Source organism: Octodon degus, unplaced genomic scaffold (assembly GCF_000260255.1).
Source record: "Octodon degus isolate 3935 unplaced genomic scaffold, OctDeg1.0 scaffold00003, whole genome shotgun sequence".
In the NCBI taxonomy this organism is placed as follows: Eukaryota; Metazoa; Chordata; class Mammalia; order Rodentia; family Octodontidae; genus Octodon; species Octodon degus.
The window spans coordinates 21238951-21260739 of NW_004524579.1; the positions used below are offsets into that span (position 1 = coordinate 21238951).

Here is a 21789-nt window from a genome sequence, read left to right on the forward strand (position 1 = left end):
TTAGTGGGTTATCCTCAGAAGTTATTGACTTGAGCCTTTTACAGCTCATTGTATTAATATGGATTGACTTATATCCCTCATTTTTATTCTTTTCTGCTAGACAGTTAAGACCAAGATATGGCAAGACCTATATAACAAGAAATGTAACTTTTGTATCTGATATGGTCAGCCAAGTACTCTCAGGATTTATCCTGTAGCCCTGTACCACCCTTTGTACATCCTTTTTCAGTGTCTGACATGAGGATGAGTCACAGCTATTGCTTGACCAATTAGCTCTCCCGGAAAGCTTGAGAAAATGTTTTTTCTCTCCATGTGACTCTCCTCAGGCTCACTTTACATCCTCGAAAACATTCCTCTGTGGCTCCATAATCTTCTTTATCAGAAAATTTGGAGCACAACTGAGTTACATGTTGTTACAGTACAGGTTCTTCGATGTCGCGAGTCTCCACTGACCTTGAAAGGCTAGGGACAAGACATTGGCTAACCATGCAGCCCTTCCTTTTCTCCAATTTTGATCTGCTAACTTAGTTTATTAACCTTCCAGAAGAGAAGCTAATTATTGACCTGCAACATATGCAGTTCAGTTTACCCTATCTATCTAAATATTAAACATTTTGGCATATCCTGGAACAGGTATTTTCCATCAGATATTGATATGTTGAACTTTAAGTCCTTACAGAATATGAAGAAAAAATAATTATATAAAAGTAGAAATAAGCATTTACATATTTTTATAAAGAAATTTAGAAACCTAACCATATATGGAATTATAAGTCCTTATGTTAGGGAGATAATACGATATTTATAGATGTGGGTCTGGTTTATTTCACTAATAAGCATATCTTCAATGGACATCCACTTAAATATGAAGGCTTCAAGTTTATCATTCTTTTTAGCTAAGTAGTACTCCATTATATAAAAGTACCACATCTTTTTCAACCATTCCACATGTTATGGGCATCTTGCTTATTTCCAAGATCTGGCTATCACAAATTGTGCTGCTATAAACATAGGCACACATATATCACTATGATATGATGCTTTCAGTTCCTCCGGGAAAATTCCCAGTGGGAGGATAGTAGGCTTGAATGGGATGTCCAGTCCTAGTTTTCTAAGGAGTCTCCACAGTGATTTCTGTAACAGTTGCACCAGTCTACATTCCCACCAGCAGTGGAGAAGGTTTCCCCTTTCCCCACAGCCTCGCCAACATTTGTTATTCATTAATTTCTTTATGATAGCCAATCTTTCTGGAGTGAGATGGTTTCTCAGTGTTGTTTTAATTTGCATTTCACGGATGGCTAGTGATATGGAGCATTTTTTCAATATTTATTAGCTTCTTTAATTTCATCCTCTGAGAAGCGTGTGTTCATCTCAGATGCCCATTTCTGGATTGAGTCTTTAAATTTAGGGACCCTAATGTTCTTTAGCTCTTTATAAATTCTAGAGAGAAGACCTTTGTCTGAGTGCTTATTAGTTAAGATTTTTTCAAAGTTTGTGGGCTGTCTTTTCACTTTGTTGATAATTTCTTTTGACGTGAGAAAACTTCTCATTAAGAGGTGGTCCCCATTATTAATTCTTTCTAGTGTTTCCCTTGCAATTTGGTTTCTGTTCATGAACTCTTTGCCTACCCCTATGTCTTCAAGAGATCCTCCTACTTTCTCTTCTAGGAGATTTAGTGTTTCTGTTTTAATGTTCAGTTCTTTAATGCATTTTGATGTTAGTTTAGTGCATGGTGATAGACTTGGGTCAAGTTTTAGTCTTTGGCATATAGAGAACCAAATTTTCCAGCACCATTTGATAAAGAGACTATCTTTCTTCCAGTAAGTGTGTTTGGCCCCTTTTTCAAAGATCAGGTGGCTGAGTGCATTCCTAGAGGCCTCTGCATCTACTAGTCTATTCTATTGATCCCCAGGTCTATTTTGTTGCCAATATCATGCCGGTTTTATTACAGTAGCTTTGTAGTATAATTTCAAGTCAGGAATTGTAATGCCTCCTGCCTTGTCTTTGTTGGCCAGGATTGCCTATGCTATTCTAGGTTTTGTTTGATTCCAGATAAATTTTAGCAACAATTTCTCTAGGTCTGGGAGGTATGTTGGTGGTAGTCTCATAGGAATTGCAGTAAATCTAAACAACAATTTTGGGAGTATGGCCATCTTCACGATGTTGGTTCTTCCTATCCAGTAGCAGGGAATATTTTTCCATTTTCTGAAATCTCTACGATCTCTTTTTTTCAAAATACTGTAATTTTCCATGAAAAGATCTTTGATTTCTTTAGTTAGATGAATTCCAAGGCATTTCATTTTTCTCGGGGCTATTGCAAAAGGTACTGTTTCCCTAATTTCCCTCTCATTGTGTTTGTTATCTGCGTAGAGGAATGCTATTGGCTTTTGGGTATTAACTTTATATCCTGTTATGCTACTGAATTTGTCTATCAACTCTAGTAGTTTCTTAGTGGAGTTTTTTGGGTCTTCCAAATAAAGTATCATGTCATCTGCAAATAATGATAGTTTCACTTCTTCTTTACCTATTTTTATTACTTTTATTTCTCTCTCTTGTCTAATGGCTCTAGCTAATGATTCCAGAACTATATGGAAGATGAGGGGTGATAGAGGACATCCTTGTCTTGTACCTGATTTGAGAGTAAAAGATTTCAGTTTTTCCCCATCGAGAATTATATTAGCCATTGGGTTGTCATAGATGGCTTTTAACAGATTGAAGTAGAGGCCTTCTATTCCAATTTTCTGTAGGACTTTGAACATGTATGAGTGTTGGACTTCATCATAAACCTTTTCTGCATCAATTTAAATGATCATGTGGTTTTTAATTTTCACTCTGTTGATATAGTGTATTATATTTATAGATTTTCGAATATTGAACCATCCTTGCATCCCTGGGATGAATCCTATCTGGTCATGGTATATGATCTTCTTGATGATTTGCTGTATTCTATTTGCTAGGATTTTCTTGAGGATTTTGGCATTTATGTTCATGAGGGAGATTGGCCTGTAGTTGTCTTTCTTAGTTGTGTCTTACCCTGGTTTTGGTATGAGCATAATACTTCCCTCCAGGAATGATTTTGGGAGAACTCTTTCCTTTTCAATTTCACTGAAGATTTTGAGGAGTGTAGGGATTATACCTTTTATGAATTTCTTGTAGAATTCAGCTGTGAATCCATCAGGACCTGGACTTTTCTTTCTTGGCAGGCTCTTTATTACATTACATATTTCAGTGGCTGTTATTGGGTTATTGAGAGTTGTTATATCTTCTTGATTCAGTTTTGGTAATGTGTACCTTTCTAGGAATATGTCCATTTTGTCTGTGGCTTCTATTCTGTGAGAGTAAAGGTTCTCAAAGTAGCTATTGATAATCTTCTGAATTTCTACTGGGTCTGTAGTAGTTATACCCTTTCCATTCTTTACTGCTTATATTTGAATTTTTTTCTTTCCTCTTTTTGATGAGGTTGGCTAGGGGCTTATCAAGTTTATTTAATCTTTCAAAGAACCAGATTTTTGATTCGTTAATTCTTTGAACTGTTTTCTTCATCTCAATTGAATTAATTTCTGCTCTAATCTTTATGATTTCTTCCCGTCTTTGGGCTCTGGGTTTGGTTTGCTCTTCCTTTTCCAGATGACAGAGGTGCAGCATTAGTGTGTTTATTTGTTCCCATTCTGTTTTCCTAATGTGTGAGTTCACAACTATGAATTTCCTTCTGAGAACTGTTTTCATTGCATCCCATAAATTCCGATAAGTTGTGGATGAATTTTCATTGAATTGTAGATACTGTTGAATTTCTTGTTTAATTTCATCTGTAACCCATTGATTGAGTAGGATGGTATTTAATTTCCATGTATTTAGTGGGTTTTTCTGGTTTCTTTTGTTATTTATTTCCAGTTTCATTGCATTGTGGTCAGATAATATGCATGGGATAATTTCTGTTTTCTTGCATATACTTAAGCATGACCTATGTACTAGTATGTGATCTATTTTAGAAAATGATCTGTGTGCAGCTGAAAAAAATGTGTATTCCGCTGTGGTTGGGTGGAACACTCTGTGTATGTCTACTAAGTCCATTTGTTTCAAGCTCTGGTTCAGTTGTGCTACTTCTTTGCTAATTTTTTGTCTGGTTGATCTATCTTTTTGGAACAAGGGGGTGTTAAGGTCTCCTGTTAAGATTGTTATATTGGATATTAGATTTTTCATGTCTATTAAAGCTTGCCTTATATAGTTGCATGCTCCCATGTTTGCTGCAGACATATTTATGATTGTTATTTCTTCCCCTTGAATTTTTTCTGTAACTAGTATATAATGACCTTCTTTATTTCATTTGATCATTCTTGGTTTGAAGTTGAGACTGTCTGAGATCAAGATTGCTACCCCTGCTTTTTTCTGAAGTGCTGGGGCATGTAGTATTGTTTTCCATCCTTTGACTTTCAGCCTGTGACTTTCTTTATGAGTTAAATGTGTTTCTTGTATACAACATATTGTTGGGTTTTGTTTCCTAATCCACTGTGTCAAATTTATTTCTCTTAATTGGTGAATTGAGTCCATTTACATTGATGGTTATTATTGTGATGTGTTGACTTATGATTGACATGTTATTTGAATGCTGTTTTGTAACTGTTTTTCTCCTGTATTTAATTGTTTGTCCTATTGAGTGGGTTTCTTCTGTTCTCATTGGTGGAGTTCTGATCATTTTGGTCCCTCTCTAGAATATCTTTCAGTAGTCTGTGTAGGGTTGGTTTTGCCATCATGAAATTTTTTAGTTGTTCTTTGTCATGAAAGTATTTAACTTCTTCATCAAACTTGAAAGAAAGTTTTGCAAGGTATAGTAGTCTGGGCTGGAATTTGTTTTCGTAGAGGACTTGAAGTACTCTGCTCCATGCCCTTCTTGCCTTCATGGTTTGTGAAGAGAAGTCAGCCATAATTCTGATGGGTTTTCCTTTGAATGTGATCTGCTTCTTTTCTCTAGTGGCTTTCAGTATGATATTCTTGTGTTGGATTTCTGGGATCTTGACTATTATACGTCTCTGTGTGTTTTTAATTGGGTTGAAGTTATTTGCAGTTCTATATGCTTCAGTTACCTGAGTATCAGATTGTTTCCTCATATTTGGAAAGTTTTCTGCTATTACTTCTGCCTACATTCTTTTTATATTATTTGTATTGAATCCTTCATTCTCACTGATGCCTGTTAGTCTCACATTGTTCATCTTTGCATTGTCTTGCAGGTGATGAATTATTTTTTCCTGCATCCTAGTTGTTTTTAAAAGATCCTTTCTTACCTTTTCACTAGCTGCACCAGCATCTTCAAGATCTGAAACTCTCTCTTCACTTTCTCTCAAATGATTTTTCAGGCTGTAATTGAGATTTTAAGGTCCTCTACATCTCTTTGACTCTGCTTTATGCAATCTGTTTCTTTCCTGTATTGCTCATTCAAGGAATTCATCATTTTTTAATCTCCTGTATTTTTTTTATTAATGTCTTCCTCAGAAGCAGTTATTAATTCTTTTACGCAGAGTTTTTTACAGATTGGGTTTCCCCTTTATGTTTCTGTATTTGATTCTTTATTTCAGGTGCTATGAATTTAGAGATTTCTTTTTTCACTTCAGACACTAATTCTGCTTTGAGTTCCTTTAAACCTTTCTGCATTTGCTTATTTACTTCCAACGCTATTAATTCATGTATTTCTGCTAAGCTAGTGTCCACTGCATTTGTTCTGGTTGGGCATTGTGTTTCCTCCATGTTTCTGCATTTGATTCTTAAGTTCAGCTGTTATAAATTCAGAGGGTTTTTTTTAATTATTCCAGAAATTAATTCTCTGAGTTCCTCTATATCTTTCTGCTGTTGTTTATTTACTTCCAAAGCTATTGATTCATTTATTTCATCTGAGCTAGTATCCTCTATACTTGTCATAGGTAGGCTTGAGGCCTGAGATTGCATTTTGCTCCTTGTCTTTATCATTTCAATTAACACTGACCTCTGGCCTTTGGTGTAGAACTTTGGTGCAATTATGTTATCACTTAATGAAATTTGGGTACTAATATACCAAGTTCTAGTTCATGCAGTTTTGTCTGGCTTGGGTTTGGCTACTGTGCCCAGCTCCTTACTGTTGTTGCCTTTGGAGGTGGGCCTGCTGTGCACCTCTGGTAAGATGATCTGTTCCTGGATTAGCTGTGTGGTTTTGACCCTAGTCTCACTGCAGGGACTTTAGCTGCAGGGTTTTACCTCAAGCTTGTATGCTAAGTCTGGGCTGGGTCTGGAGGGGTATGAGGAGCGGGGGTGAGAGAGCGCAGAAGCTTTCCCACCCACTCACCAGTGTTGTGTTTTGGTGGGTCTGCAGGACTCCCAAGAGCATAGCAGAGGTTCTTACTCAGATGGCAGGGTGCGCTGGGTCTGGCCCTGTGGGGGAGGTCTGGAGAACATGGTGAAGTGCCTCTCTCATGCAGCGGGCCTGGGCTTGGAGCAGCAGGTGGGCACAGGACAGAGCAGAAGCTCTGCCCCACACTCACAGGGCCTGTGGTTGGTCAGATATAGAGGGCCCAAGGCGCGGTGGAAGTTCTCACTCAGAGGGAGGGCTGCGCTGGGTCAGGCTGGGCTGGGGAGGTCCTAAGAATATGGGGAAAGGCCTCTCTCACATGGCGGGCCTGGGCTTGGAGTGGCAGGTGGGCTCAGGACAGAGCAGAAACTCTCCCCAACACTCGCAGGGCCTGGGGTTGGCCGGCTATCTATACCACTAGTTTTGGCAGTCCTGAAAAATTTCTACATCTTTGAGAAGTGAATAAGTACTGTAAAAATAATGGAATACAGCATATTAACTATTGCTAATCCTTGTCATTTTATTAGGAAATTTTGGTTTTTTTTTTTCTGAAAATAAAACAAAGAGAAGGTGGATGAAGGAATATTATGTTTTTTTAAGACAAGTCAAGAGGCTGCTGCTTTATCAAGATTCTAGAAACAGAAAAATTCACTAAATCTTATCAACATACAGTTAAAAAAAACCTACAATTCAAAGGTTAATAAAAAATGAAAATATTTGTTGAAATAAAATATGAAAGTTACAATACATACTGTAAAATGGGAAGAGTCTGTTTAAAAGGAAAGAAAAACTGGGAAGTAGAAAAAGGAAGTGGGGAAGAGATATACTTATGTATGTATGTAGGATGGCTTGGATAATTCTACGGCTGGTTTCCTCTGGTCTCCAGAGGGGAGCAGTTGATGCTTAACATTTTTTTCTTCTTTAACTTCTTGTATCTTTCTAAACCAATTTCATATGCTTATATCTGCTAACCTGAACAACTAATTTGAAGATGACATTATGTGATACAGCAAGCAATGCTGAATTCCTATTGTTTTGTTTGGTGAAGTTCTGTATCACTTCTATTGTTTTTCTTTCTTTTTGTTATTATTTTGTATTCTCTTTAAATAGCAATAAAAAGTACTTGTGGGTATTACAACAAGTTATGTGTGTGGTTATAAGAGAAGAAGGAGTTGAACAGAGAAGAGCCTAAGGAATCCAAGGAAGTCTCCCTAGAGCAGATGGCACCTGAGTTTAACCTGAGTAGAGGCAACAGATGCCCATGCGTAGTGATAGTAGATGGCATTGTGCTGGTACTTTCCATTATATCAAGCTAGCATGATGTCAGCATTATGAAGTAAACAGCATTACTTTTCTAGTATTCTCTGTATTATAAATATTTCTCCTAAAATATACAATGGGAATGATAAATTTTGCTCTCACTCAATCACATTCCTCCCTTGGTGAAGTGGCCCTCTTTCCCATACCTTTTTTCTATGGAATCCTTCAGACCATAAGGTAGAGGATTAAATATTTGAAGATGTGCAATGAAAACCATAATTCCATAAAGCTGAGATAAAAAATAACGTTAATGTTTAAGCAGCAAGTTTGGGAGGAAAAAAGGAAGAAAAGCTGAGCTCCATTAAACAACTATCTTATGATAATATTTAACTGACCAGCCCTATTATGTAATTATCTTTTTGGAATCAGGAAATTAGTTAAACACACTGTCCCAGGCAGCAAACACAAGGTCTCGCATACCTTCTCTGCAAGGCCTGTGTCATCTCACATCATTAGACATTGTTCATCCTCCTTCGTAATAAGAACTAAGCTATGCCTGGCCATCTCTCAATTGCCTTGGGAGTTGACCTTTCCCATACATATGACATCTATTATCATGTGAACTAATGGCTGTCTCTGTAGAAAAACATGGTGACCATTTAGGTGAGCAACCACTTGCAGAATGGTTAGATAAATGAAATCTCTGAAGGGTTTTGTAGTATCTCTGCAATCCCAAGATCACTCTGCCCTTTCCATTAGGAGATCACAATGCACTGGGTTCTGGTTGCTGTTTATTATTTGTCTGTCTCTTTTTCTAAACCCTAATTTTAGAAAAGCCAGAAGATCATTTGTACTGTGGCCAACCCCCCCACTGTTCAGCATAGACATGATTCATATCCTTAAAGAAGAAATTTAAAAGTAAAACTTAAAAATAATTAGCTATATGATTAAGGAAACCAATTTTTTTTTCCCCAGAACTGGGGATTGAACTCAGGCTCTTGCGCTTGCCAGGAAAGCGCTTATTCCATTGAGCCATCTCCCTGGCCCCAAGGAAACCAGTCTTACCTTCTGTCACACATAACAAAGAGGTTTGGTATCTGAACAGTTACCTGAAAGCTACAGGACTGGATTCTCACAGATTAAATTCAAATACAAAGACTAAGGCCAAACTCAAAGACTTTTTAATTACAATGTAGTACAACATTCTAAAAGAGGGATATGAGTCGTCTAAGTGGGAAAGGAGTCAGTAATTTTCATCATCCAAATATCATTTTCTCCCACATCCTTGGACATAATGCAATAAGGACCATCAGACATTTCAACTTTTTTTTTTTTTTCTGGCTCATTGGGTAATTCTAACTGGCATTTCCTGGCATGGATTTAAAAAATGTATCAAGTCTCAATGCCTTGTTTGAACAATGAAAACAACCACAGGCCAAATATAGTATTTAGAACCTTACTTGGTACAATATGTTTACTTTTTATCAGGGGCCTCATTCTCATCAACTCAAGTCTGGACGCTGAGGTTGTGATGTCAAGGGTGAATCAACAGCTTATAGGCAGGAGCTGGTATGAGATAGAGAGGGGCACTGGGCTTGGCTTCCATACTTTTTATTGAAAGGGCAGAATCCATTAGGTCTTGTATGCCCCAGATGGACCTTACTGCTCAGGAGATGACACTGAAGAGACTTGTGATGAATGAGCTTGGGTGGTCTGAGATGTGGATACTGACAGAGGGTTCAGTCCATGAGACTTTCATTAAGAAATTCTCTTGGTAACAACAGTTGGGGGAGGAAAATGGATTGAACACAAGGAAATCTTTACCTGCAATGTTTCACCCCTGGTAGTTTCAATCAACCCTATAGGGAGCCACAAAGTTACCCATTAGAGTGCTTCCCTTTTGGCTGAGGTGGCAAAACCCTTCAGGCTTCTACAAGATATGTAACTAGATACTGACTACCTTCGGAAGAAGCATAATCCTTGTGCCACCTCCCTGCAGGGAAATACATGAAAGGTATACAAATTGATGTGGGTTTCTCAGGACATGTAACTTTTCCTGCCCAAACAAAAAACCTCAATAGCTAAATGCCCACTGAATATTCTAGATATGGCCAAGAGAAATCAGGAAATATAAATTCAAATTTTTACTTGTAAAAACTGTGATTCCTTCAATATACTTTATAGATACTAGAAAAAGAGGGAGCAATCTGGTCCAAGTTATGCCAGAACTTGAAAAGAAATAAAGGTATTGGTATAAAAAGCTCTCTTATATGTTTGTTTAACATTTAGTACACCGGAACATCCACTTTTATGCGTGATTTTGTTACAAGCCCATGCAGTGAACACAGAAGATAACAACATCTCTGATTCAGAAATGAGGAAAATGAAGGTCAGAAGGCTAAGGTGACTTGTCCTGTGCTTACTGGTGTGTTTTAGGCTTGCAGAAACATAGAAGACTTGCTGATGTACAAGTCCTGTAAGCCCATGGGATTCTTCACTCCATTTTTTCTTGTAATTTCATCAAAGGCCTCACTTGGACACTTATGCCAGTTAAGGGTTTTAGTCCAGTTGCGTGTAGGAAACTTAAATGTTTGACGAAAGGGCGATTTTCACTGCTTCTATTGCTTGTTCACAAAATACCCATTCTGATAATCTCCTTAATTCTCCTAGTTAGTCCAGGGTAATCTTATTCAATCTTTGGCAGATTGCAATTTTATCACAGACCAAAATGATTTATTAAACAAAAACTGAGCTTCTTGCTTCATTGCAATAGTGAAAATTGAGATATCTGTATTCTCCCACATGACTGTGAACCCAAAACTTATTATGTCTGGGGCTCACTTTCTTCATTGTGAAGTAATTTCTTGGGATAGAGGATCTATATAACTTCTTCTAGGTTTGAAATGCTTACTATGAGGGCCGGCCAGGTAGCTCAGCTGATTAAAGTGCCTGCTTAGGGAGACACAGCGGCCCGGCGGTGTGCCGTACTGGCCCTGCCCCCAGGGTACACTGAGACAGTGATTGAGACTGGGCATGGTGGCACGCGTCTATAATCCCAGCTCTTGAGGGAGTGAACCCAGGCTGATCACTACGAGTCCAATGTATGTAGTGAGATGCTGTAGACCCTATCCTAAAATACAAAATAAACAAACAAATAGATAAAAAAAAAATTGCTTACTATGAATATAGAAGCTGCCTGTTAATGGCTTCTAAAGCTCTATATGGCTGTTGAATAATGCTCTCAGCCAACATCATTTAAAAAAAAACTTTATTTTTAACACTGTGACTCTCTGAATCTCAGTCACATATTGGTGTGAAAGTCACAGAATCACTTATATTAACACCAACAATTAGAAATGTATATGTATATTTTAATTTTTTCGGTTTATTTTGTTTTAACATTTTTCCAAATGTGGAAAAAGAAAGTTTCATAAAAACTTCCTTCTCTTGAATATGCTTCACTCTTGTTTGGTTTTTTTTGTTGTTGTTGAGGTTGCCTGGGACCCCAGTAATCAGACTTAGGAATGCAAAAGTTTAGAATATAACATACTGATACTGCTACAGAGAATATAACATAGAGATCATTTAATCAAATTATTTCACAAATAATCTCATGAAATATTTTTTTTCTGTTTTCTAGTTTTAAACTTTATTGGATATTGCACTAAGTAAATACATTTGATCAAAAATACAGTTGTTGACAATAGAAATAATGCTTTCTTCAGAACAAATAAATACATTTTGATCTGAACTCAGCATAAAACTCACAAATTTGCTTTGTTTTTCACAACATAAAAGGAAAGTTTTCCAGATATCAGGAATCACCTGGAATAGCCATAATTAATAAGTAAGCTTTGGCCAAGCTTTGCCAAAAATAAATCATAGCTCTCAATTCTTTTTGGTCTGAAATCTTGAGAAATATTACTAGAGTACAAATCTTTCTCAACTGAAAACACAAATGAAAAGAAAATTTAAAATTATGCCTTGCAACCACATTTCCTTTTAATTGTCCTGCAGACAATAATTAAAGAGGATAGAAGCAGGTGATGCCACTCATTGTAGGGACACAACTCTCCGCACAGCCTCTCTATGACCTCCAAGCAATTAGTTCCTAACTGGTCAGAGTGCTGAGAAGGACAAGCACCTCTGCATTAGGCCTGCAAACTCAGGACCTTTCCAAGCCATCATGGCTCCATTCTATTTCCTCAAAGAGAATAAGAGGTTTGTTAATACAGCCTTCATTTCTAGGATTCTGTGATGATTACAATACCACATGCTAATTTTACGAGAGGAATAAAAAGATGTATACTTTTCTCCTCTCAGCACTTCTCTGACTCCAATCTTATCGTATCTGAGGGTTCTCATCCTTTCAATAAAGCCTAGGAAGAGCACTCAAGTTAGATTTACCCACTCCTTGTCCCCATATTGAAACATAAATAGCAGTGCCTCAGAGATGCCTTGCTCCTTTACATCTCCAACAGTTGATTAGTTTCCGTAGTTCTGTATGGCTAATCTCCACTAAATAATAATGAATACAAAACACATTCACCCTTCACACCTCCCACACGATTTGCTCTATAGTATTAATGAACATGGGGGTGGGGAGGGGACTAATTCTTTGAATCAAAGACTTTGATCTCTAAATCTGGCCCTGCCTGTTAAAACAAAGCTGGGAGGTGCACCTTTGCTGGAAGCTGTCTCCGCAGGGACTTTGATTGCATGGCGTAGGTGCTCTACACCATCCGGGCACAAGGCCATGCCTTGGGGTAAGTTTTCAGAAAACACTAACGTACTTTTCTAATTTGAGCTATTTAGTATTGAAAGCACAAGGCTCCTCTAGTCAACATTGATATTAATCTAAAAAAAAAAAAAAAAAAAAAAAAAACAGGCTGCAATTCCATCATTGTATGCAACCTGGCCAGGCTTTTTACCTTGAGATAATTTGTCTCTGCCTTGAAACTTGCTGCTCAGTGTTTTACTTTTCATTTTCAGTTTCCCTGAAGGTATTTCTACATAAGAAAAAACAAGAGCAAAACTATACTTGGGCTCTTATTTGTACAAAATACCCACAAAATTAGGGCGAAACTCAACACCAAACATTCTCTGCCTCCCCCGCCTGTCCGTCAAGATGAAAACACTGGAGCTGAGCAATGGAGTTTTACATTTATATCTACATGACATTTAGGAAAATTGAAGACTGGAAGCTACACATACAAGTAAAACCAGTGATTAGAGACAATGGGATTCAGTCTGGGAAAAAGAAAAAAAAAACAATGATATTATTAAAAAGACACTGGCAAGTCTTTCAGACCCCAAATATAGACTTCACCAAAAAGCTAACGGTTCTAGCATTCATCACACAAATGCGAGCGTGGGTTTCTCTCAACATCAATACAAACATGTTTTTCCAAAGGCACGCATTATGTCAGAAAAATTTCATATCCTTGAAATTTATTTTAACATTTATCCCATTGCCATTTACTGAAAGACAGGTGCCCAGAACCATTCAGAGAACAGGTTTTAGAATCAAAATGAGTTCAGCTCTCTCATCAGATCAATGACTTTGATAACATATTTACTTTCTCTACCCTTCAGCGTGCACTTTCATTATTGGGGGCAGTTATACAAGTATTGTAAAACTTAAGGTTATACTTTTCAGGAATCATTTCTATAGTATGCCATGAAACTTAGCTGATGTCTCACATGGGGCATGATAGCTACATACCTTCAATAAGCACTAGCTGCTAAATTTAATTGTTATTATTTCTCCTTCAACTCAATAGCTGTTTCATATCTACAGTGTATTTAGTGCTTAGCCAAAAAGGGGTCTAATTCTGGGGAAAAAAAGATACAGTGGGAACTGAGATGGAACTGAAGAAGTCTGATAAAAGTGATGGAAGAGCATGCTTGAGTTTAAACTGAGAGAAGCTTTGTGGACTAGCACAACATGGCAGCCTAAACTTCGGGAAAAATATGTGTTAAGGCAGGAAGTGCAGCCTGCTGAAGTGATAGGCCAAAAAGCAATGCACCTACTGAGCTGAAGAGGTCTCTTCAGACTGGTTAAAGAAGCCGCATGTCTGATGCAAAACGGGGAAATTCCAAGTGGCTTCCCTGCCAGCAGGTACAGTCAAGAGGGTGGAGGATGGCATGGTGACTTCCTAGAGAGGAACAGATCAGCACACTTGTGTAGATTATGACTAAAGAAAAGAAGTGACCATAACTGCAACCCTGTTCTGAGGAAGTTCACATATACAATTCAAAGTAGATTATAAGAGGAATAAAATCAAAGGTCATTGTGGGTCAATATAAACAGAGAATATATCCACTGTACAGGGAAAGAAGGGTCAGCGTAATACGTAGAGAAGAGCTTCTTTTGAGGCATAATGTCATTCAAATGCAGGCAATATTTTCATGTTGCTGCTGGTGATGGTGACAATCATAATATATGATTGCATAACACTAATAAAATGCTCCGAGCTAAGCACAACTATGTTTAATACTATGTACACAAACTCTTTCTCGATAGTATTATTAGTCCTATTTCTAAACTAATAAAAGCTGCAGTTCATAGAGATATCTTCTTGATACATGCAAATGCTGAGAGGGTATTACAGATGAAGAGAGAGAACATCAACAAAAGCAAATAAAAGGAAATGGAATATTTATTTAACAAAACTAGAGTGGACTGGCCTGAATGTTGTTCAGATTAAACAGAAGAAAGTAGTGGGAAATGAATGTGGATAGAAAGGTTATAGGCAGCCTTGAAATCGAGATTTAATATAATTGGCAACGGAGAGTCACTGAAGATATCAATGAAATGAAGTGATAACACGAGGCTCTACTCCAAGAAGTTTGATATGACAGGACAATATAGAATGCATTAGAGTATAGGAAAAGAGCTATAAAGAGCTTAGAGGTTATTGAAAACTGTGTCACAGTAATGGTAATATTTCCCAGTTATACTTGAAACCTCTCAAAGCAGAAAATTAACCTCAAAATAACTTCATTTTATAGCCAGGGCTTCTGCAAAAGGAAAAGCTGAATTTCTGAAATTCTGGATATGTTGGGGGTACCTGGCCCAGAAAGAGACAGGTAGAAATGATGAGCTTGAGGTCAAATTGTTCTACCAGTGGTTGACTGTCTTTTGTCTTCTCAGGTGTAAGGAGGGAAAGGTCCGCCTATACCTCATACTCAGATTTATCTTTTATGTAGGCTATTAAGTTGATTATGGGGCAAGAGAAATAAATCAGTAATTTTTGAAGCTTTATTTTGACTTTGGATTTCAATGTTTCCCAACATGAAGGGCAACAGAAAATCATGTTTGGAATTTTACAGTAAATGACCTTCAAGTACACCTACTAACTGTCCTTTTTAAGATTAATTTTGTTGAGAAACAAATAGCAATGAAACAATTTCAAAATAGGTTAGGAGGGCAGTTATAATAATTGATACATTGTGAATTGTTTTCTTGGTAGTTATTCATAGTACAAGATGCAGACATGATATACTGTCCAAACACTATAAGTACAAGTCTTTCTTCTCACTGAATTAAGAGAAAGTAGCTGTATATCTATCCTATTTTGTGACTGTCTTGAAGAAGGAAGAATTCTTGGAAGAAGTCAGGCTTACATGGAGAAGTAAGATAGGTTTTCAAGGACAAGAGGATAGACTGACATCACAAGGCATAATTCACAAGACAGTCTTACTACTTAATATTACTAATCTGAACTTTTCTAGGCTATTCCATACATTATGAAATTTTACATGAAAATTCCACTAGGAAACTCACATGAAGCTCAGAAGAATTTACCTATTTATTTGTTGTTTAGAACTCAAGCTATAAAGAACTATGAAGTTTGATTAACTGTCACGCAATGTTAACCACAAGTCAATAAGGCCGACTGGTAAGTTCTGAGACAATAGTACTAGTCAATTGTGTAGAAGATGAGCACCTTCAGCTCCAGCTCACTATAGAGCTCTTCCCACTGCTCTGACTTAGTTTCCAAGAAGCAAAATATTCAAAGTAAGGAAAATTTGACTAAAATTTGTCTGGATTATCTACTTATCCCTTTTCTCCCATCTGTGATAGTTACGTAGCAGTACTGTGTAACTATGGTGAGGTAAAGAATGAAGAACATTGTCCTGAGCTACAACAACAGACTAATTCACCTCCATAGGCATTGTATTTCATGCCTATGGGATCTATACTATATCTAGTGCTAAATGGATCTATTTAACCCTTTACACTCATGAAATGGTCAGATTGGAACAAAATGAAAGGATCATGGATATATTAAAGATTGGCAGTGTGCAAAGATAGCTGATCTTAGAACCAGGCACACCTGAAGTATAATCCAGTAATGGTGTCTCTATGTGTATGAAATTTTATGTTCCTGGCATCAATTTCCTCATCTGTAAAATAAGAGAGACTAAATAAAAGAACTGGTAAGCTCTTTTAAAATGGAACATTCCATGAGTCAAAGCCTTTAAAGAAACAGCCAGTGAATTCAGGCTCCACAGGCAGATGGCTGAGCTGGCAATGTCCAGAAAGTGACAGCTTCTTGGCTACCCAATTACACCTTTCAAAGAAAAACAGGAAGTACCCAACTGCTTCCAATTATAATATGCGCTGTGCTGGGGGAAGAGAAAGTCAAATGTGCAGAAGGCCTAATGAGGTGTGCAGGAGCAGCCTCCCTCTGCAGTTTGCAGGTTTTCCACACTGTTAGTTTGTGCTGCCTGGTCAGCAGGCATGGTGGGAGACTCTAGGGAATAGAGAGCTGTGTTCTGACCCAAGAGGATGATGAAGCCATACCAATGCCATACTTCTGTTGTTTTCAGATAAACATTGCAGAAGATTCTTTTTTTTTTTTCCCCTTAGAATCAATATCCTAATAAGAGGAATGCAAGATCTGTGGGGAATAGGATCTCATCCACTCTGTATAGTAGTTAGCAATTTAGGTAAACTCCAGAAAATCTAGATTGAACCAGGATTGTTGATAAGAAAACCATTACTGTTGCTTTCAGCAAGGCTGGAAATACAATGATCAATCTATGGTTGTACCACTGTGGAACATTAGAAGACATTCCTGGCATGCCTTCCAAGGAGCTTACCTGCTATGACGGTTCTACCTTGGTTTTGCCACACATATATTTAAATTCATCTTACATCAAGGGTTTACAGGTTTATAAAACTATGCAGATAAATCCATTTACAAAATCTAATGGCATTATGAAAATCAATTGTAAAGATAAGACTGCATATTAAAAGTTCAGTGCCTATATATGGCCATAATGTTATTCTAAAATACATTTTTGAGAACATCTTTTTCAAAATTCTGCAATTAAGAATCCCCAGGCTAGAAAAACACTGAGAAATGTGTACCTGTCTCTGGATTGTCTTTATCAATATTTCTTTTTAAAGCCTTCTCTTCAGTGATGCTATGTTTTCATAGTCACCTGATCCCTTTTTCATATATTTCTCTTTATAACTACTAGACTTGATCCTCCTTGAAACTTTGTTTTCCTCATCTTTACTATCATAAGGTATTTGAATTTACTTAAATGGAGAGACTAGATAATTTTTTTTTTCTTGTGGTACCAGGGCTTGAACTCAGGCCCTTGAGCTTGCCAGGGAAGCACTTATTCTACTGAGCCATCTCCCTGGCCCATGAGACTAGATAATTGTGCTGCAAATTTACAAGAGTAAATTAATTGGTGGCTAGTGGCTTACCTGAGTGCCAAAGGGGTCCTCTGAGTTGCTGTGGTGACAGCAAGAGACGGAGCCAAACCCAAGGGTGCATGGGGAGCCACCAGGTCTCACTACAGGATGTCTTTGCAACACATCATTGTTTGTCAGGAATGTCATAGATGCTACAAGGCCTGAGAACTCGTGCTATGAATTGGTCCGTATGGCCATATAGTAGACATTTATGTTCCACTTGACTTCTACTTTCACTGCCCAATAGGATTCGCTTATGTTCAATATGAGGATGTTCAAGATGCTGAAGATGCTCTTTATAACCTTAATAGAAAGACAGTATGTGGCTATCACTGAAATACAGTTTATACAAGTTGACTGTAAAACACCAGGCCAGATAGAATTAAAAAACAAAAAATCTTCTTTGTTCTCCAGCTGACTGCAAGAAATTAAGAAGCCCCAGTCAAAGGAAAACTCAAAGTAGAAGTTGTTCATGGTGAAAGAACTGGAGTTCAGATAGTCTTAAAGAGTCTCAATGCAGATGATTCTCTAATAGCCAGTTGAAATCTCATTCCAAGTCATGAACAACATGGTCTACCTCAACTCGGCAGTCAAGAACTTCAAAAAGGAATTCTGGTTCTAGAGGATGGTCAACGTCTGAGTCCATACAAAAAAGGTTCAAGTCAGTCAGAAAATCACAATCAAGTTCACCTCCAAAGCAGACAAGCTCAGGAACAAAATCAAGATCACTTGGAAGACATTTTGGCTTTATAAAAAGATCCCTCTGTAAATCTCCCAGAGGGCACACCAGTTCTGCAAGAAAAGCACAAACAGCAAAACATTCTCACTTTTGGTCATATTCCAGATCTCAGAGTTCTTGTCATAAATACAGTTGATGAAAACAAAAGAATACTACATATTCTTTGATATGTTATTATATCTCACATTGTGTTCAAAAAAACTCTTCAAGTCTTACAAAAATGATTAGATTAATTTCATATTTTAATTGATGAAGTTTTTAGTAAATTCCGCTAAGGTTTGTAATCAATTCTAGTTGGACATTATAATTTCATATGTTTATGCTGCAGGTTTATCACAGCCTATGAAAAAGCCCTGGTATCTAAGACACACAGTTTAAAAATAGAATACCAAGAGCAGGTTAGGTAGATGAGAGGACTCAGTGCCTGCTTAGGCAAGGGCAGGGACCATGGTTTGATCCTTGACACCACTTGTCACACCCCTGGGATGCTAAGCTGGCCACAGAGACCAGGCATGGTGCTGCACAACTGTAATACCAATGCTGGTGAGGCTGAAAACAGGAGGATCACTATGAGTCTTAGGTGCATAGTGAAACCTTGTAGAAAAAAAAAAAAAAAGAAAAAAGACCAAAAACAAAAACAACACTATAAAATGCAATATAAAATATAGTTTTTCTCCCTCTTTAACAATACTTTGTTTAAATACCTAAATATGATCAGCATGCTATTGCTGCAAAGAACCATACAAAGCTTCAGATTAAAAAGTGTGATTCATCTAACAGAGACCTTTTCTAATTTAACTTTGAAACATTTATGATCATTATTTAATCTAACTTCAGATTTTGTCCTAAGACTCTAAACAGTACAGGAGTTTTCAATATGAAATGCAAAGGTTTTTAATCTATTTTTCTACATTGAGTGCATCCACACATGCTCACTTACCCCCAGTGATATGTTTTCATCATTTTCCAATCATTTGTCACTACGAACTTTTAAAGACAATATTGTCACTTGAAAAGGAATAAATAAAAGATAATTCCAAATTACTTAAATATCTTTACAATCCTTAAGGTGCAATACCAAATCATAATTAAAACATGTTAATCCAAATATTTATTTCAGGAATATTGTTATTATTGTATTATGGGCCTAGCACTAGATACAAAAGATATATATCCACTATAAATTCAAATCCATGTTCTCCATTCATTATTTTCTATATGTTCTATTTTAGTGCTTTAACCTCTTTGCAATATAGAAGGATTGCAGAGTTATGTCGTGAATAAAGAAGCTCTCAAGATTCTTCTAATATGCTAGACATTACTGAGTTCTCACTTAGAGTTCACATTCTTGCTCTTTCAAACTAAAACCATCCCAATGCCAGGTAGAAAGCAACTCTGATTCAACTTTGTAATATCTATACAACCTTTCTTCTCCCCCTACTCCCTCCATTCTGCTTGAGCATGTGCAACACCAATGGACTGAAATTTACATTTCAAATAACATTTCTTTGCATTTGTCTCAGTTACTTTTTACACGTTGCTCGACAAAATACCCAACACCCTCAATTAAAAAAAGAAAGGCTTATTTAGCTCACAGTTAGTGGAGGTTTCAGTCTGCAATGGGCTGGCTCTAGCACGGAGTATCACAAGGCAGAAGACAACAATTCATGGTGGCAGAAAACAGAGAATAGCAAAGGGAGAAGCAGCAGCTGAGGCGTCTACCCAGCTTCTCTCCCGTCTGTCCATGCAGACTAAATGCTGCAAGTGACAAAGCTGTGAAGATTAAGCTCCTCCAGGGACATGGCACACGGAATCCTTCCTCAAGCCCTTTATATGCCCTTTTTGTGGTGAGTGACCCTGGGGTGGGCTGCTCCGGGGTGTGGAATCACCAAGCCAATCCAGCCAAGCTATGACACTTCAAGTTGAAAGTGTGGACCACAACAGCACTCCTGGAAACAAACACTGTTAAAAGTATTTCACCAATATTTTGAAAGGAAATTATACAAAAAGAATTCCTAAATCTCAGAATGAATCCCTAAAGAGCTGACCGCCATTACTGAAAAACAAAATATTGGAACACTGAATCTGATAGTCTTATTATAATGTTTTAATTTTTTTTGAGACAGGGTCTTGCTATTCATGACAATCCTGCTTCAGTCTCCTGAATGCTCATATTCCAGGTGTGTGACACCATGCCTGACTGATAGTCTTTAAAAAAAAAATAGAAGGCAAGAGGTATTGGAACTCTAAAACCTCATCAGTTCTCCATAACAGCAAGTGACTTTATACGAACCATTGAAAAGGCCTCCAAATGCACTATGTAAAAAATAACACATACCCAAATTTTCATTAATTTGATATTCTGTTACGACAGTTTTTACCATTTAAGTATTTATTTATTTATTTTTAATGTATGTGTTTGGTACAGAGTTTCACTTCACAGCTCCGACTCAAAGTGATCCTCCTGTTTTAACCCTCCACAGTGCTGGGATTACAAGTGTGTATCACCATTCTGGGGCTTGGTGGCTGGCTTATAGTGCCTGGGGGTTGGGGCTGGGGTGGCACGTGGTTCCATGATCAAACCCTGGTCCCTGCACTTGCCTAAGTAGGTGCTTAGTCTGCTGAGCTGTCTCACTGGCCCTTTGTTAAGTATTTAAATACAAAATTTCTAGGGAGAAAAACAACTCAGTTTGTTTACTGTGGCCATGATTGAATGATAATCCCATGGAATCTTAAAATATATATGATTATTATATTATATAGTAGTAGTAGAATCCTCGAACATGAATGTTGAATGGGGAACTAAAGTAGGAGGACTTTGGGTTCTCAAAATATATTCTATCATCAAGATTTAGAAAGAACATAAAAATAATGGCTTCATATACACAATACCACCGTCCACTTCCACATTTTATGTAGGCCCAGCCTTTCCTTAACGCATTCAATAGCTCAAGTATCAAGAGTTCCAAAAGTAAGACCATAGTATATTAGTTTTTCTAAACTAAGACATTTAGCACCCAAACGCTTATGTTCATTTCAAAGATTTACTTAGAAACAACTATAAATGCAAACTCATGATCAATAAAGATATTGCAGAAATAAGGTAAGAAACTAGTATAGTCAGTTTTGGAGCTGACAGATTTGATACCAAATTAAGAGACAAAGAAAAACTTTAAAAATATCTCAAACATATTTTATTAGAAGCCAGTGTTTTCTCATCCCACATCACCCAGGTTGTTTCTGATCTTAATTTAATTTAACAGTGAGGATGATTCTTCTAATCCCTGAAGAAATACCTTGCACTCTTGCAGACCTCACTGTAGTCCCTTAAATCAGCTTTATTTCCACTTGCACACTGAGGGTCTATCAAGTGTGAACTTGAGCTAGTTACTGCTACTTCATGGAAGATGTTCTCACCCCTTTCCCACCCCACCTCACCCCTGACCTACCATTTGAAAACAGGCAATTAAATGTCATTTACAGTCCCTTAAAAAATAAAAATAATTCCAAGTGTTTCCAGTTTCTGTCTCTCTCAATATCCGTCACTGTTTTTCATACTTATCTGCTGGAACACAGCAATGGGATCATTCATTAAGCACAGCACAGGGACCAGCATTGTAATCTGCCTTGGTGATTATTGCTGAATTCTTCTGCAGTAATTTGTTAAAGTCTATACAAATAAGATGGAGAGAAATGCCCAAAGCAGGTGGGTGCTTAATGGTGACTTATTACTCTAGTGATGTAGATTCTATGGGCACC

General features: G+C 37.3%; 2 pseudogenes; both read left to right on the top strand.

Moving 5' to 3' along the window:
* Positions 1-18166, top strand: part of LOC101592717 — a 55526-nt pseudogene extending 37360 nt beyond the window's left edge.
* LOC111816910 lies at positions 13216-13315 on the top strand (annotated as a pseudogene).
* Positions 18167-21789: the final 3623 nt, after the last annotated feature.